We start from the raw sequence: 16,814 nt of genomic DNA on the forward strand, positions 1-16,814 counted from the left end.
TCACTTACAAAAGAAACTGATATAGCCATTATGGCCTGTGGTTAATCAAACCTCCATTCACTTCCCTCTGCTTTGAGAACCCTCATCAAGAAAACGTGTTGCTAAGCAAACTTAGCAGTAAGGACCTGGTTCCCGTAAAAACGATTGCCTAGAGGCCAGCTTGTTTAGAAGTAAGGATCCTGGTGTTTTTTTTTTTTTTTTTTTTTTCAGCCTCTAATTTGATTTCCTATAAAATCTAAGCTCATCATTCAGTTAAAGGAAGATTTGGAAGTTGCTCACACATTCCTCATTTTAACAAGTTAGAGTTTACACACACACAAATACACATGCACACACACACTCACTCACACCAGGTCCTTCCACTTGCTTCTGTAACCGCTTCTTGGAAAACATCCAAGCTTAGGCCAAGGAAATGCATAATAGAGAAGCTGCTGACTTTCCAAGCATCTGGTGAATTCACAACTTTCATTGAGCCTTACATAATGTATCATCAATATTCATTCTTTCATAGACATCTATCTTAGTCATTCCCACCTCCCCCAGGAAACACGGTCAAGAGAAAACATAAAGGATACTCTATCACAAATTCTTAATGAACAGTACCTAGGAACAGAAATTCACCTTCTAGCTTTACAACTCATTTTCAGCATAATCTTAAGAGATCACTTAAAACTAGTTGTGCTATGGATTCCATAGCCCCAGAATGGTGAATAACACTTTTTAGGACACCAAGATGAGTCCTTAAGCCTACTCACACGATAGCATAACATCCTCTCAAACTACCTAGATTATTAGAATCCATCTAGGTTAGTCAAAAGCTCTGTTTTATAGGATCTAGGTACTAATTTCCTCTAGCAGGTGGTGGGCCAGTGGTACATGTGAGGTTCTGATTAATCAGTTTTTATTAAAGAAATTAGTAAGAAAATGGCTAATGTAGTATTTACCATTATTCAATGGTGGCCATAGGATCAGTGTTTTTCCGAATGTAACCCTGACTCATCTGAGAACTTGTCAAAAATGAAGATTCCCTAGTCCTGCTTGGGGCTTACTGAATCCCAGACTCTCTTGGTGGGGTCCAGGAATGTGCAATTTTAATAATGGTTTAACATGGATTTCAGGCACATGCGGGTTATAGAGAACCTCTGCTTGGCTTTTTTTTTTTTTTTCCCCCTCAAAAGCATCATTTCTGGCTTTGCTGGAACTCTTCAGTCAACCTGAAGCAAGATGGTTCTAATCTCTGAAGAGTTCTCATTCCAAAGGCTTCATGTTCATACTGGATTTGAAGACCTGTATTTTTGATATTCCAAAAACCTGTCAGTAATGCCAATGCCTAGATGACTATTTGGTGTTCAATCCATCTCTGATGTCAGATGCATGAAATCATTCTCTTTTATCTGTTTTGCCATCTGATTGACATGGGCTGATTAGTTAAGGTTTTACAATAAAGAGAAGCTAATGGATCTTTGAGTTCAGCGGGTGTGTGTGTGTGTGTAGTATGTGTGTGTGTGTTATGTGTGTGCATTTAAATACTTTGCTCTTCTTTTGTTTTGACTTTATTCAATTAACTCATCAGCTTGCAACTAGTCAAGTATGACTTCCTAATAGCGTGGGTCATGCTTACTCCTTCAATCAACTCTTGGCATGTAACACTCCTATCTTCTTCTCCGAACATTTGTATAAGACCTCTACCTGTTTTGTCAGCATCTTACAGAAAGGGTTCTGGGTTGGGGGGGGGGGGGGGCACCTGTAGATTTCTATATTCAGTCATGAGTAAAACATGTGAAAGCACACTCTAACAAATACTTAGGTATACATTCCTCAAAGTTATGCTCCTTAGCGGTGCTGTGGCATAGTTTTATGAAGGACCCCCTCTAATAATAGTTGGTGGGAGTCAGGATCTCATCTAAACCTTCAGAGAAGTTTTTCATCCAGTCTTCTCTCATGGAATTGACACATTTGGCACTTCTGTCAACACTGTACTTACAGCTTCTATGACATGACTGAAATTCCTCGAGGGTAGTGAATGACTTTTTTTTTCTTTAATTCCACCCTGTCTCTCCCAAGAGGAGATGCTTAAGTGTATGCAGGTGGAAATGCAGTCCTGTGAATCAGTAATTAAATATAATTCAGTTTCTCAGACCTCAAAGACCAGAGAGTTAAAGTCAAACATGGGGAGGGGAGTATACATACTGAGACCCCTTGGCAAATCTGCTAGAGCCTCAGCTCCTCCTGGACCACTTCAGGGCCTCTGGATAGCTCACTACTCTCCTTGAAAGGCTGCCGGTCCCCTCCAGTGGTGCTGATCAGTCTCTCCCCTGCAGGATGGCCTACATTCAGGCTACCCTGGGATCTGTTGATTTCATTGTTGATCACCACTGTTGTTGATCTGCTCTCTCCCATAAGGTCCGTGATTCTACAGTCACTTTGGTCCATGTATGGTCTGGCCCACTTCAAACTCTGTACCGTGCAAGACTGGGGTGGAAAGGAAAGAAAAAAAGTAGAAGAAGGGTTCTTCCTCCTCCCCCACCCCCGGCATGAGAATGGCTTCCATAAGTCTGAAGAAAATGTCTTAGAAAGCCAGGTCTCTCACTGTGCCTCTGATGTGAAAATTACTTCATGTGGCTGATTTGTCAGTTACTTTCATGAAACTCCATCTCTCCAAGAACAAAAAAAGTTAAAATTTGTACAAATTGGCCTATTGGCCCCTGGTTCTCTCTAACTGGGGTTCAGACAGCAAAGTGAATTTGACCACACCCAAGACCAGGGCTCTCTGCTCCTCCTCCACTGGGCGCCCTGGGGGCAAGAAAAGGGCAGTGAGCACCTCCTCCTAGACATCCCAGTTGCAGGGCGAGCTATTGACCTGACAGCTCTAGCCTGTCCACTCCCTGCTTCTCCTTTTATGAGACCCTGAGGAAGAAGGCATCCAGCAGCCTGCCCAGTGAGGCCCAAGTGTCCCAAAGCAGTTCCCTTCCACACCCTTTTACAACATACAACTTAGCCAGATCTGCCAAAGATGAAAGCATGCCCCCTCCAGCTACCCAGCAAAATTGCCAATTAAATCAGAGAGACGAAACTGGATCGAGTCGATGTCTCTGACTCAGCTGGCCCTAGGGAAATAGTGACTGCCAGCAGGTGGTTCAGAGCGACTCTTTGTAATATTCATTTCATGTTGCTTAAAGATGTGAAAAAGACCAAGTCTACCAGCTTCTGGTGTTGGACAAACCAGGCTGCTGTTGGATAATATTTGAACAGACAGCTGTGTCTGAGTGTGCCAGGGAAAATCTTCCAGGCAATCAAGTAAGGTCAGCACAAATTCCCCAGACTAGCTAAGAACTGGGTTGTGCCTAATCCCACGAAAACTGAGTGGTGAGTTATGGGCACTGTTGGTTCTTTCATACACATACTGGTTCATTCACTCGTCATCCATTCACTAGTCGCTCAGCAATTATTTACAGAGCTCTAATCTGTGCCTGTCTCTGTCTTAAGTGCTGGGTACGCACTGTCCCAGGCACCACAAAGCCTGTAGGCTAGTAGCTGCTTTTGACAATGCATTTAGTTTCTCAAGCACTGGTCGGAACCTTTCCTGAAAAACCTACAGGACACAGTTCTTATTAATACAACAAGACCGTCAAAATTATTTAACTTTTTAAGTGCATAACAAAGTAGTGGAATGAATGAAGCATTCATTTCATTTGCATTCAAAGTCAAATAGAAGCTTTGTCTAAGCCAGGAATAGAGACAGCATCGCCTAATACTCAATCTAGTCCTCGACTGATCCCTTTGCAAGAGGAGGCCTATCTATAGATCAAGATTCCCATAGCAAGAAGAACCTAACTTAGACTCTGTGTAGAAATCACACAAAACAGTAAGATCACAACCACATAAAAGGCAATACTTTTCCTTCTGTATAAAGTCCTGCAATAAGTAAGAGCAAACAATGTCTGAAATTCTGAATTCAATTTCATGAGAATGCCTTCCTGACCTCTATCCCCTCCGGATACGGAGACACATGTCTGTATGTACTACTGGTCATATGCAGTAGGTCAGCCAGAGTCTTACCAGCACTCACTGACTGCGATATAATTCTAATCAGCTTCTTTACTTGGTTGTTCAGAACATATCAGATTATAGACAGACTAGAGGGGAAGGGAGGGACGGGGCTTTTAAGCTAAGCGTAATGATGGGAGAAGATGCAAGTTGATAATGTGGTAAGAACTGACATGGGGCACCCAACTCTTCCCCGCAGTTAATGCTCTTAAAAATACTCAAAGTTCAACCAAGTGAAGGATTAAGAAGGCAACAAATTATATTCTACATTTTAATATGTTTCCATCCAAAAATGATAAAATTCAGTCGTGTGCAAATTTTTAAGTAGTGTTTCACTTCCAAGTAGCACTTTCGTCTAGAAGAGCAGCTTGGAAAGTTTGTTAAAGTTCTCAGATGCATCTTAAACCCCTTGAGCCTCCTAGCAATGCTGTGAGACTAGTAGATAGATATTTATTTTCTCCATTGTTCGTTCATCATTTTCATTATTTTCCTGTGTCCATTCATTCATTCTGTCAGCCAATGGGCATTCTTGAGTACCTCTCTGTTCTGGGTAGTGGGCTCCCGTAGTGCCCTGTACTCTCCAGTATAGCAGCCCTAGCCACATGGGACTACTGAAAGTAATTAAAACTAATTAAAACCACAATCCTGTGTATATGCTGGATACAGGGGTGAAGGAGATGAGGAGGGTTAGAGTATCTGCTTGTCCTGGTCCAGGAGATGCTTGGCCTGGCTCCCACATCTACCTGTGATTTCCCTTATTCTGTCAGCTGTTCTCTGTTCTATCTCCAGGGCACCCCATCCACCTGCTTGCAAGGCAGCACACTGCCAAAACCAGCTAGACAGGTGACTGTCCCTTCTTTTTCTCAATGATTTCCAAGAACTCCGCAAACACACTGGGTAAGCTACCCTAATGACTCACTGATGCTTTAATTATTATCTTTATTGCTGGAACTGAGAATGCTCCTCTTGAAACAATCCAATTCTCTTTTCCTTCTTTGCCCTTTACCTCTATTTTTCAGATGAAAGAGGCTCAAGACAATAAAATTCTCAATTCCCCAAGATGAGCTACATCAACTTTCACCTCCTGCTGGGCGTGTCTCTGATGTCCCCCGCCAGCACAAGATCGGCCTCATGAAGGACATCCGAGGCACCTTCCCAGGGAATATGTGTGCTTTTCTCTCCATCAGGAAATTAAAGGTTGAAAATAAATGGTCTTTGGTGCCTTGGAATTTTGAGAAGCTCAATTTCTTTTTAAGCGGGAAACAGAGAATCAAAATGCAGAGGAAGTGTTACTATACCCCAGCAAGAAAACCATGGAAAGAGAAAGTAGGCTAGGTAGGATCTAATAAGGGTGCTAGAGGCAAATCCTAAGGACAAGCTGAGGATTTAAAAGGATTAATGTTGCTTACGAAAGAACTACCAGAGGAAGTGACAGAAATGTGAAGAGGTGACTACATAGGCCAATCTGAAGATGCTTAAGGGAACTATGGAAAAGACTAAGCTCAAAGGAAAATGTAGACTCCATTTGTCACCCTCAGAGGCTTATCAAACATCTTCACCAGACACTGAATGCTGGGGAAGTACCTCAGCCTTAACGAAAAATAAAATAAAACAAAAGAAATTAAAATTAAGTTAAACTAAATTAAAATAAAATAAGTAAGTGTCCCTCTGTGAGGGCCAGCATGCTGAATGAATGAAGGGACAGTTGTGGTTCAGCTTTTAATTTTAAAAACACTTTTCTGACTAGGACCTTTTCCACTAAATACCAAGGATTGATTGAACTCTGTGGCAACACAGGTCACAGTGAAATAGGAAGCGGGTCCCCACTCAGAGGGAAAGAGCCTTGTTCTGAGGCTCAGAACAAACTCTGGATTCCAAAGGACCCCATCCAGGTATGGGTGTTGAAAACCATCAAACACAGGGCTTTGCCCTGCCTGACCCTGAGTTAATATGAGTCCTATGCAGCTCCATAGCAGCTGCGGCCCACAACGTCTCATTCTGCCCTTGAGTATACGTCAGTCTACCAAGAATGTAGCCTTCTTTCCTCCTCCCTGTTCCCAATTGCTGGATCCCAGAACGTAAACCAGTTCCCTCCTGGACTGGAGTCCTGAACACAGGTGATTTGTTAGCTGTCACGAGGGTGGGAGAGGTTGGGGGTGGGAGGGCTGGACCCTGCGGAGTAGAGCTCCGACCTTAACATGCCTGGAATCACTAGCCTGGGGAGTGCTGTCACCAAATTCGAGAGCCCTATTCTAGTACCCTGCTCCTGGACTGACCCCCTAAGAATACTGAATCCAGCCTGTGTTGGACCGAAATCTGCCATAGCCTTTCCTACAGCTTGCTTATCCTCCTAGATCTGGTTTACCCTCTCCCAGCCAGCTGATAAGCAAGAGACTAGCAAGTCTCCCATTCTGAAGCAGATACTAGCCCCTAATCATACGTAAGAATGCAGTAAGGCTTGTAGGCCCAAGGAAGGAATCTGGATCTTATTCTAAGCATGACTGGAGAATTCTAAGCAGAAGAAAGGCATAGTTTGCCATGCCTTTCAAAAATGTAGCTCTGGCTACAATATGAAGACTGGATCTTGGAGTGGTAAGGAAAGATGCTTGGGAACAAGTCAGAAGGCTAGCTAGTTCTCCAGTACTCAAGTAGTACTCCCATGGTAGCCCGGTGAGAAATAGTGGTGAGTGAGAGAGAAAAACAACCTTTTGTTTAGAGATGTGTTTTGTTTTGTTTTGTTTTGTTTTTAATTATTATTTTTACTATGTTATGTTAGTTACTATATAGTACATAATTAGTTTTTGATGCAGTGTTCCATGATTCATTGTTTGTGTAGAACACCAAGTGCTCCATGCAATATGTGCCCTCCTTAGTACCCATCAACAGGCTCATTCATCCCCCCACCCCTTCCCCTCTGAAATCCTCAGCTTGTTTCCAGTGTTTTGAAGGTAGAGTTGATTAACATTGTTATGGGGGAGAGGAATTGATGGTCGCTACCCTTGTCCATGTCAGGGGCACGTGGGTTTAAACTATGGTACATAAAGAGGACCTTGGTAAGACATAAGTAAACCTTATGTTCATTATTTATCCATATGTAGATGTTGGAATTTTCTAGGGATCTAACTGTCTAATGTAACCTACAAGATTTTAACCTTAACAGTAAGTTCTTCCCGGGACATAATAATGCTTGCTCTCAAAAGTATTCCTTCCCTAAAAAGAAGTTTCACAGCTTGAGTAAGTGCAACAATAGAAGACTAATACATAAACTCTATGCTGTGACTTTTCAGCAGGATTCTGCAATGGAATTAAGAGCATCTTGAACCATTTTCTGAGAGTCTGCTAGAGTTTGTTTCAAAAATATATCTTGTGTGCCATCTATGAGCATATTCGAAAAGTTCCACAAAATAATGTGGGTCATTGACAAAGACTCCTCTATCTATTCCCCTGGAGAAAAAACCGTTGGTAGAATAAGCTGAATAGCTTGGAATATGTTAACACTCATTGACAATATTTCCAATGTCATCATCAATTATACATCAACACATAAGGCATCTATTAACGTTCTCATTTGAATTCACTCAATTGCATGCAAATGGCTCAGCCCATGTAGGGATGAACGGCCTTCTGATGTAACAGTGCAGTTTTTCCACCATCCTTTATGTGCAAAAAAATCATTTTTATTGCTTATGAGCTTTTCCAGTTCTTCACAGAATTGTTCCTTTGCCTACCCCCCCTTTTTTTTGGTTTAAGAGTAAATCAGTCTTATATCCTTTAAAATATGTTAGACAATTTTATCAACTTGAAAAGGTGAGTTGGGAATGTGTAACGGTAGCAAGCTTTGCGACATGCTTGAAGTACACTATGTGGATACAGACCACACCAGAAAACCTGGAGTGACACTGATATTCTCCCAGTTGTTCTCCCAGATTGTGTAGGGAAGTGTGTGGACACATGTACTACTCAAAGTCTTCAAATGCAAAATTGATTTTATAAATACAATGAAAACCCATCATTGAATAAAAACCCATCATTGAATGAAACCCCCCAAAGAAATATACAAGCATCACCACTCCTCTCACAGCATATGTGGAATTTCTTAAGCACTACAGTAATAGCAAGGGTTCCCTCTCAATGTGGATTACAATTCTGTATTTATATAAACTATTCTTCAGTAGGAAATGATCAGGACCACAGTGCTCTCTGCTAGTTTGTGATCCTGTCCCTTTCCAACATTTTCTCATTCTATCACCTTATATCATGTGTTTTGAAGATTTAGGCAAGAAATGCCACTCCTTCCCCACAATGAAATCTTAAAGAAATTCCCAAATTTATAGTTTGAGACAGATGGCTCAGTTAAGCAGTATAAGCAACAATGTCCTAACTAGATCATTGATTTCATTTATGAAATTTGCCTCTGAACAAAGACTGATGGTTCTTGGATTTAAAAACAAACAGTGAGCGCTGTGAAGTGTGTAAACCTGGCCATTCACAGACCTGTACCCCGGGGATAAAAATATATGTTTATAAAAAATTAAAAATTTAAAAATAAATAAATAAATAAATAAGTACAAACCAAAACCAAACAACAACAAAAATAGCACCTCAGTAATCCCAACCATGTATCAAATTATCAAATGTCTTAGAAGAACAATGACAGGTACAATTGTTACCTATGTCTGTACCCCAGAAACCATCAGAAGCTAAGCATACTTGTGGCTTCAGAACTTTTTATTTGAGTAGTCTATCACCACATGAATTCCAGAAATGAAGTTTAAGAAAAAAATGGCCAGCAGGCTCAAAGAAGTCATTTCAAATACAGGATCTACTCAGTTTCCAGCTGGAAGAAACATTCAGTTACTCTTAGTACCTGAGAGGGGATTTCCACTACCAACAGTTGCCAACTCTCTCCTAAAAAGGTCCTCTTCTGGTCGCTGAAGATTTCCTGCTATAGTAGGCAAGGGTGATGAGGTCTTCTGCCAACATCACTTAGTGGAGTCAAATACTCCAAAGCAAAACTCCAATATGTGATAGCATCAACTCCACAATATCAAAATAAACAAAAATCTCTACAGTGACCCATAATATACAAGGCATACATGACGCCGATGGCAGTAAGCACACAGTCCCTTTTGGTTCCATCTACCTGGTACAATTGATTCTTGGTCCTTTTGAGCCTGTTATTCGATAAATTGATTTCTTTCTTTATATTCTTCTTGCAATAGTCCTTTGGAGATAATTTCACAAAATCACTGCTCTTGGAATGCCTTTATCCATTCTTGCTTTTGCCAAGTTTGAAAATTATGATGGGACATAAATTTACAAAGATAAGGCAGACATCAGAGAAGAGGACTTTGTTTTCATCAAAGCCAATCACCATGAACACACATCCAGCTGGTACAAGAGGGAGGAAGTTCTGGGGTCCGAAGTCCTAAGTCTATTAGTATCATCCCTAGCCACTAACAGCATAACCCTGGAAAACTCCTCCAACATTTCCCTGTCTCAGTTGCCTCAGCTAGAAAATGGGAATAACCACCCTTCCTCAGCCCACTTCACAAGAAGATTAGTGAAATATAATAATCCTTTGACAAATTTTAATTTCAATTCATGTAGCTGTATGCATGGTCAATCAATGATAAAACTTAGGTAACTTAAATAAGCAGAATAGATAAAACTCCCCTTTAGTGGACCTGGAAATATAACATGTCTCATCAATAGTCAGAGTCAAGAAAAAATGTTTTGTTTTGTTTTGCTTTTGCTTTAATTCTGAGAGCTACATTTGGTAAGCAAGTTAATCGCTGAGCACTCACCATGTGAGCCTTCAATTCATTCATGCCTCCTCTCATTGAATCCTCTCAGGAATCTTATAAGGGAGATACTCTCTCTCTTTAAACAAAAGTTGTATGTTTTATATGAAGCAGAGGAAGACTTATTTTTCCTAATCCTTTCCCATATTTTTAACCAATTATGTTTTTTTAGTAGACTGATAAGGGATAAGTCAAGCCCTTGCTCAGGTTTTTTGTGTTTTTTGTTTGTTTTTTGCTTTTTTTTTTTTTTTATGTGACAACTGTTCTTTGTTATTTTTGGCTTCAGGTTTGACTTTTTAAAAGTAAATCTGAAAATAATAATAAAAATAAATCTGATGGACACACTCTAGTCCTGGTTCTAGTCTTTTTTCGTTTAACTGAAGTATAGTTGGTGTACAATGTGATGCTAGTTTCAGATGTACAACTTAAGAGCGAGCTAGTCTTACTTCCAATTTCCAGGGAAGATGCCTGAGCCTTAGCAAGTTAAGTATTTTTGCCCATTGTCGCTTCCCAGCAGACAACCGAGCGAACATTCAAACCCTGGGTATTCTGACTATAAAACCCTTAATGCTTAAAGTAAAGGAAACAGAAAATAGAAAAACAATAGAAAAAATATTAACCAAACTAAGAGTTAAGCAAAACAAAAGATAAATAAAATTAACAAGCCCTTAGCTAAGGAAAAAAAGAGAAAAAAAAAACCCAAATCAATGAAATTATAAATGAAAAAGGAAACATTACCATAGATGCCACAGTAATTCAAAGGATCATAAGAAGTATAAACAATTATACTCCAACAAACTGGGCAACCCAGGAGAAATGGAAAAATTCTTAGAAACATACAAATTTACCAAGACTGAATAAAAAATAAATAGAAAACCCAAATAGACCAATTATTAGTGACAAGGTTGAATCAGTAATCTAAAGTTTCCTGCTGAAGAAAAGCCCAGGACCAGACGGATTCACTGGTGAATTTTTCTAAACATTTACAGAAGACTTAGCCCCAATACTTTTCAAACCCTTCCCAAAAAAACTGAAGAAGAGTGCACACTTCCAAACTCATTTTAGAAGGCCAGCATTATCCTGATACCAAAGCCAGAAAAGGAAATTACTAGAAAAGAAAAATACAAGCCAACATCCCTGATGAATATAGATGCAAATTTTTAAAACAGAATGCCGACAAACTGAATTCAGTCATTCACCAAACTAAAAGAGTCATTCACCATGATGCATGCAAGTACAGTTCAACATACACAGATCAATCAATATATCACATTAATAGTATATATGAAAAAAAATATGGTCCTCCCAATAGAGATAGAAAAGCACTCAACAAAATTCAACATCCATTCATGGATTTTTTGAAAAACCTCAACAAATTAGGCAGATAGTTACAGAAGAAAGGGGGTGGGGGGATTGGACAATTGGGTGATGAGTATTAAGGAGGGCACATGATGTGATGACCACTGGGTATTATACACAACTAATGATCATTGAACATTACATCAAAACTAATGATGTACTATATGTTGGTAAATTGAACATAATAAATAGGAAAAAAAGGAACAACCCCAACATAATAAGGCCATGTATGACAAACCCAGAGCTAACATCATCCTCAATGGTGAAAGGTTGAAAGCTTTTCCTCTAAGATCAGAAGCAAGACAAGTGTGCCCACTCTCACCATTCTTATTCAATATATCACTGTAAGTCCTATCTAGAGGAATAAGAAAAGAAAAAGAAATAAAAGGTATCAGAATTAGAAAGGAAGAAATAAAATTACCTCTACTTGTAGATGACATAATTTTTTATTAACATATAATGTATTATTTGCCCCAGGGGTACAGGTCTGTGAATAGTCAGGCTTACACACTTCACAGCACTCACCATTGCACATACCCTCCCCAGTGTCCATAACCCCACCACTCTCTCCCTACCCACCCCCAGCAACCCCAAGTTTGTTTAGAGAGATTAAGAATCTCTTATGGTGGGGTGCTTGGGTGGCTCAGTGGGTTAGAGCCTCTGCCTCTGGCTCAGGTCATGATCCCAGGGTCTTGGGATCGAGCCCTGCATCGGGCTCTCTGCTTGGCAGGGAGCTTGCTTCCCTTCCTCTCTCTCTCTGCCTGCCTCTCTGCCTACTTATGATCTCTGTCAAATAAATAAATACAATCTTTAAAAAAAAATCTCTTATGGTTTGTCTCCCTCCTGATCCCATCTTGTTTCATTTTTTCCTTCCCTATCCCCCAAACTCTCTACGTTGCCTCTCAAATTCCTCATATCAGGGAGACCATATGATAATTTTCTTTCTCTGACTGACTTATTTCACTCAGCATAATGCCCTCTAGTTCCATCCACATCGTTGCAAATGGCAAGATTTCATTTCTTTTGATGGCTTTATAATATTTCATTGTATACATATACCACATCTTCTTTATCCATTCATCTGCTGATGGACATCTAGGTTCTTTCCATAGTTTGGCTATTGTGGACATTGCTGCTATAAACATTCGGGTGCAGATCACTACATTTGTAGTAGATAACATAATTTTATATAAAGAGTCCTAAAGACTTACCCAAAACTGTTAGAGCTAATCAATGAATTCAATAAAGCTTCACCATACAAAATTAACTTACAAAAATCAGCCATGTTTCTATAGAATAACAACATAATTTCTGAAAAAGAAATGAATTCCAATTTCAACACCACCAAAAACAATAAAATATTTAGGGATAAAATAGCAAGAAATAATAAGAGTAACTCAATTATAAATTGTGCAAAGGACCTAAATGGACATTTCTCCAAAGAAGATATATGAAAGGCCAACAAATACATGAAAAACTACTCAATATCACTAGTCCTTAGGGAAATGCAAAGCCACAATGTGAGCTTACCTCACACATGTAAGGATGACCATCACCAAAAAGACGAGATACAAAATGCTAGCACAGATGTGGAAAAAAGGGAACCCTTGTGCACCACCGGAAGGAATGTAAATTGGTAGAGTCACTATGGAAAGCAGTATGGAGAATGCCACTTCTGGGAACATATCCAAAGGAAATGAAAACACTAACTTGAAAAGATATCAGCCCTGCCATGTCCATAGCAACATCATTTACAACAGCAGACACCGGGAAACAACTGAAGTGTCCGTCAATGGATGAACAGATACAGAAGCTGTGGTATATACACATACAATGGAATATTATTCACCTATTTAAAACAGGAAGGAAATCCTACCATTTGCAACACCATGGATGGACCTTGAAGGCATTATGCAAAGTGAAACACGTGAGACAAAGACAAATACTACATGATCTCACACGTGGAATCTAAAAAACAAAACCAAATTTGCAGAAAAAGAGATCAGAGGGCTGGTGGAAAGAGACAGGCATGGAGGAAGGTGGTCAGAAGATACAAATGTCTAGTATTCAGATGAATAAGTGCTAGGAATACGATGTATGACATGATTACCATACTGTGTAACAGATAGAAAAGTTGGTAGGAGAGTAAAGAGTCTGCATCACAAAGATTTTTTTCCTTTTCACTTTTCTTCTTGTCATATCTATATGAGAAGGTGAATGTTAGCTCAACCTATTGTGGTACTCACTTCACAATATATGGAAATGAAACCATCCTGTTGTATGCCTTAAATTTATACAGGGATGCATATCAATTATTTCCCAATAAAACAGGGGAGAAAAAAATCCATGTTCATCACTACTGTTAGATGATCGTCTAGAGAGCTGTGAATTCTTTACTCAGAACCCTCCTCCCCATTCTACATCCACTCCCTGGGTGTTTCAGCGTTTTTTATCCCCGTTCTTCTCACTTCCTAAATTAGTCTCCTCTGATTTACTGAATCCTCTAGATCCCGTCAAGCTCACCAAAACCATGGCTTTGGCACATGTCTCTCTCACAAAATCCCATTTCATACTGATCACTCTCTTAGGTTGCACTGATCTGTCAATCACGTCTTAGATGTGTCCTCCAGCTTGGCTTTTCCATGAAGGCACAGATTGTGTGGCATGTGTCTCCTCTCTCTCTCTCTCTCTCTCTCTGTCTCCATCATGCTCAAGACTATACTAGGTTAACACAACAGCTCTTCAACAAGGACTTGAAGACATTAACAAACCTTCTATTTGCCCTCCTCAAGTCCAGGCTGGCTTTCCTATTCCAGATGCCATCTAGGCAAATACCCACAAACAACATGCTGGGCCCAGGTAAGCAAGACCAACCTCTTCCATTGACTGGGAACCTGGCCAAACAAGCAAGTGTGTGAGGCAAAGAAGCACAGGTCCTAGCGAAGCCCCGAGTGGCACCAGCCACCCCAACCTGTGGGGCTACAAGAAGATTGTTTGGCCAGTGTGGTGTTTAGGCTGAACTTTTAAGGATTGTGTCATAATTACAATAAATTCTTACCAAATGTGCCTTCTCCTCCCAGCACTTTTAATGTGTCATATAATCTCATATAATCCTCTCAATAACTCTATGAAAAAAATGCTAACCTTATTCCACGTTACCAGTAAGAAAAGAGGAGCCGAAGGAGAATCATTAGCCCAGGGTTCCTAGTCAGTGGAAGAAGGAAGACTGAAATGCAGGCAGGCTGGTGCCCAGAGACCACACCTTTAACCAGGAGTCCAGCCTTCCTCGCAGGTAGGTTAGTCCCTGGGGAGGGAGAGGAAGGATGGTCCAGGCAGAAGGCCCTGCACACCTGAAGACACAGGAGGAGCTCAAGCCACCTACGTAGAGCAGCTGAAGGAGCTCTCTGTAGGCCTCTGACAGTTTCAGGTGAGGCTCTGGTTGCCCTGAGATGGACATTAGCCGTTTTCCAATTCAGGCATGGCACAAAAACTCTGTCATGGGGTGGCCAACCTATCCCTGAGGGGAGTCTGAGCTGCCCAGAAGCTTTTGGTGAGCTGCAGGCCCCAGGAACTGTGCCTCACCATGTCCACCTTGCCTGCCTGCCCCAGTGGCCACAGAGTCCTCCTTGCCATGCATCGGTTTTTCATTAGCTACTAATAAGCTATGTGACATTGGGAAAATTACTCAGCTTTTCAATGATTTAGGTTCTCATCTATAAAATGGGCATGGTAACAGCGTTTACATGCAAACTTGATCTTGAGGACTAAATATAGACAAAAGACATAGCAGAGTGCCTAGCTCCTCATAAATGCTGATCAAGCTGCGGCCTAAACACTGAAAAGGCTCATCTCATCCGCATCTGCAAATCTGTGCACGATCTGGAACAAACAAAGCTTTCAGATACCTTCGCCTTCTCCTTTTCTACCGGTGTGCAGAAATATTTTTAAAAAGCAGTTATCTATCAGTTATATGTCAGTTATAAAAGTGTTAAATAAATCCGTGAAGGCAAAGAAAAAAGGGAAAGAGACCGGAGCCATCCTGCTGTTGCCATGCCAACGAGGCAGGTTACCTGGACAGAGATTTTGGAAATCTCTTAAAAGAATAGCCAGAGATGTTTCCGTCTCTTTGGGGAGGGCCAAAGTCTTCCTTTATCCTCCACTAAAGCCACACATTGCTGAATATGTCCCAATTAACACAGGGCAAGATCTGAGAGCAGCGAGGACGTCGCGGGCAGGCAGGTGGCGGAATGGAAAGAGAGTTGGCAGGGGGCTACAAGGTAGGGGTCATATCCGTGGAAAATGCAAGATCAAACTGCCAGGATCTCCATTGTTTCACTTAAAATGCCCAAAGAGCATTCACCAAAAAGCATCATTCTCACACACGAAGCCCCCCAACTGCTGCAGATTAACTTTAGAAGAAATTGAATCTTAACCAATAACGCTCGTTCTTATGAACAGTACTGACATGAAGAAAGTGATTAAAAACTCTGGCGGGCAGGACTTTTCTCCACAAGTCATTTTTTATATGGAAAGGAATAAAGAGCTTAGCATTCATGACATGTGCACCCCCCTCCCCACATCTCCTCGGGGGTTGTATATAGGTCGTGTGTCTGTGTATGCGTGTGTTTCCCTCCTACGATCTGCAGTTTACACTTCACATAATAATCTTGCACACCTCTCTCTCATTTTTTCAGTTAATCGATAGTATTTTTAGAGCCACAAATAGGGGCTATTTGTAATAGTACTTCCTTTAATTGCATATTTTTCAAACATGAGACTATTAAAGTAGCTGTCCATGAAAGCAGTCATTCAATTCTCCTCTGAGGTGCCCCTTCATTCTGAAAGGGCTCACTCATCAAGCTCAATAGCATCTCTTGGCTGCCTGAGAAAAAGCACTGGAGGAAAAAAAAAAAAAGGCAACCTATTTTCCAGATCAAAGTAATCCCTACTCCATTGCCATGGCTGCAGACGTCTCTTTCTTCTTTTCATTGACCAGACAAGGTCCTTCTCAGAGCCCTGCTTGCTTTTTTTTTTTTTTTTTTGCCTGAATTTGTTTTCTCGTTGGGAAAAGTGGTCATTAAGGTATTAGTTTAGGTTGATTGGTTCTTCAGCAACAGAAGAGGCTTCTGATGCTTTGTTATCTCTGACATGATCTCAAAACAGTGGCCTGATTATTATACAATATAGAAATAATAACTCAAGGCAGCAGGCTTCCCGTTGAAACCCACGCAGGGTGGCGAGTATATGACGATGCACCCAACCTGCTAGTCTTTTCACGGGTGTTTCTGGGGACCTCAGTGTCTGGCCACATCCCCGGACATTGCATGGGCCTTCACCTCCCTGCCCTAGCCATTGAGCCCCCCTCCCATGAATTCTCCCCAAGTTGTTGAGGCTACTGAGGACTTGCCTCCATTTATACCAACCAGTGGCGCATTCACTAGAAAGAATGGGGAGAGAGAGAGGGAAGGCTTTGATGTTTCCCGGGGCAGGAAATCACTTGCATGATTCTTCCAGGGCCACTTGGCAGCAGGTAGAGGGTGTGACAGCTGGTGGGAAGGTCGGCGGCTGGGATGTGACCGCTCAACCGTATCGGGAGACTGTGCT

The 16,814-nt window shown here is 41.0% G+C and overlaps 1 pseudogene; it reads right to left on the minus strand.

Annotated features, from left to right (window-relative positions):
• LOC116599327 overlaps window positions 1-16,814 on the minus strand; it is a 111,839-nt pseudogene that overhangs the window by 19,805 nt on the left and 75,220 nt on the right.

This window comes from Mustela erminea, chromosome 9 (assembly GCF_009829155.1).
Source record: "Mustela erminea isolate mMusErm1 chromosome 9, mMusErm1.Pri, whole genome shotgun sequence".
Taxonomy (NCBI): Eukaryota; Metazoa; Chordata; class Mammalia; order Carnivora; family Mustelidae; genus Mustela; species Mustela erminea.